The sequence below is a fragment of the Capricornis sumatraensis genome, chromosome 1 (genome assembly GCF_032405125.1).
Source record: "Capricornis sumatraensis isolate serow.1 chromosome 1, serow.2, whole genome shotgun sequence".
In the NCBI taxonomy this organism is placed as follows: Eukaryota; Metazoa; Chordata; class Mammalia; order Artiodactyla; family Bovidae; genus Capricornis; species Capricornis sumatraensis.
Genome location: NC_091069.1, coordinates 228723016 through 228725833, shown reverse-complemented (window position 1 = coordinate 228725833; position 2818 = coordinate 228723016).

The window sequence follows — 2818 nt, the reverse complement described above, 5'->3', positions numbered from 1 at the left end:
TATACTAGAGAGTAAAGATAAGATTATTCATTGGAGAGCAATCTCTAAAGTTTAGCTACTATCCTGTATTTTTAAATTGGTTCATTTCATACTAATATATCTTATCAATAAAAGCTAACTCAAAAGTCTTAATTACATTCAACTCTTCTGTCCAATAGTGATACTGTATGCTTTGTATTACACAACGGAAGGCACCTAATGCCAAGTACGATTTAAGGCATCTTATAAATTTATATGAAAATCAACATAGGATAAAGTAAGACAATGAGTAAAATATTAAAGTGAAGGTGAGATACACAAAATATTGTTAAAATACAGTGCATAAAAATATGTGCACTTGGGAGTTCCCAGTGGTACAGTATTTAGGACAGTGATAGCCCCAGTTCACTGCCATATCTCCAGGTTTATTTCCTGGTTGGGGAACTAAGATCTTGCAAACTGAGCAGCACAGCCAAAAAGAAAAAGTACACTTAAAGAGTCTCTAATCCCACCTCCCACAGCTTCCATGCCTGCTATGGGAGGAAACGTCAGAATCTCCAAGAAGAATGGAGCATGATGACCCTTAAGGTAGCTTTTTAAATATTGTATTATTCACATGATTGAGCTCTTTAATAAGTGCATCTATGTTGTTGGGAAAGAGAATCACATATGTCAAATACCAGGTGATCATACTTGTGAATTACTAGGAAACCATCATGATTTTGGGCAAGATGGAGGTCTGGCTGAAAGATATTATTTTTTTCAAAGGAAACTCTGAAATCCCTCAGTGATTGAACAAGTACTTGCCTGAGACTAAGGAGATTCACTAGATAGATCTGTCAGGTAAAATCCATACTCAGTATGCACAATCCAACTTGTGCATACTCAGTTGAGTCTGACTCTTTGGGCCTTCATTGACTACAGCCTGCCAGGTTCCTCTGTCCATGGGATTTTCCAGGCAAAAGTATGGGAGTGGGTTGCCATTTCCTACTCCAGGGAATCTTCTCAACCCAGGTATCAAACTGGAGTCTCCTGTCTGACAAGGCAGATTCTTTACCACTGCACCACCTGGGAGGCCATCAGGTAAAATAATGGATGCTCAATTTAATTTAAATGTTGGCTAAACAATGTTTGTTTGTTTGTTTCCTTAAGCATAGGTATGTTACATGTACTATTTGAGACATACATATACTAAAATAATTTTTTTGTTGCTTATATGAAATTCAGAGACCATCATGTGAAATTCTGGGCTGGATGAAGCACAAGCTGGAATCAAGATTGCTTGGAGAAATATCAATAACCTCAGATATGCAGATGACACTCCCTTAATGGCAGAAAGCGAAAAGGAACTAGATAGCCTCTTGATGAAGGTGAAAGAGGAGAATGAAAAAGCTGACTTAAAACTCAGCATTCAAAAAATGAAGATCACAGCATCTTGTCTCATCACTTTATGGCAAATAGAGGGGGGAAAATGGAAACAGTGACAGATTTTATATTTGGGGGCTCCAAAATTACTGCAGATGGTGACTGCAGCCATGAAATTAAAACATGCTGGCTCCTTGGAAGAAAAGCTATGAGAAACCTAGATAACATATTAAAAAGCAGAGACATCACTTTGCCAGCAACAGTCTGTGTAGTCAAAAGTATGGTTTTCCCAGCAGTCATGTAAGGATATTACAGTTGGACCATAAAGAAGGCTGAGTGCCAAAGAATTGATGCTTTCAAACTGTAGTGTTGGAGAAGACTCTTGAGAGTCCCTTGGACAACAAGGAGGTCAAACTTGTCAATCCTAAAATATTGAAAATAATCATAAAATATTCAATCCTGAATATTCTTTGGAAAGACTGATGCTGAACCTGAAGCTCCAATAATTGGACTACATGATGCAGAGAGCCAACTCACTGGAAGAACCCTTTGCTGGGAAAGATTGAAGGCAGGAAGAGAAGAGGATGACAGAGGAGAAGGTTTGATGGCATCACCGACTCAATGGACATGAGTCTGGAAACACTCTGGGAGTTAGTAGAGGACAGAGAAGACTGGCTTCCTGCAGTCCATAGTGCCACAAAGAATCAGACAGGACTGAGCGACTGAACAACAACATATGAAATTCAATTTAACTTGTACTTGTTATCCTGTATTTTTGTTTGTTAAACCTGGCGATTTTAACTTCAGTGAACATGAAAAAGAATATCCATATTTGACAAATTAAGACGTCTATTATTATATTGATTTTATTATGAAAGAACATTAGTGACGCTCCCACAGCACATCTGATTTGGATAGCATTGTTTGAAAAGTTTCAAATTTTCTTTTTTAGTGTATTTTGTGCCTGCTGCTGCTGCTGCTGCTGCTAAGTCGCTTCAGTCGTGTCCGACTCTGTGAGACCCCATAGACGGCAGCCCACCAGACTCCCCCATCCCTGGGATTCTCCAGGCAAGAACACTGGAGTGGGTTGCCATTTCCTTCTCCAATGCATGAAAGTGAAAAGTGAAAGTGAAGTCGCTCAGTCGTGTCCGACTCTTAGTGACCCCATGGACTGCAATCTACCAGGCTTCTCCATCCATGGGATTTTCCAGACAAGAGTACTGGAGTGGTTGCCGTTGCCTTCTCTAGAAAATATTATTGTAGAGTTTGTTACTCTATTTAGGACATTATAACTCAATTCCAGGCACCTAGTCATTCTAAAAGTAGTGTACAATTAGCTAAGGTTACAAATTACACTGTTGCTTAGTAGCAGGCAAAGAACAAACATATGAGTAACAAAAATAAAGCTTTTCCAAATGAAGGATGGATAGAAGGGTTACTCTAATTATGAAGTAATTATAGTCCAAAGTATCTT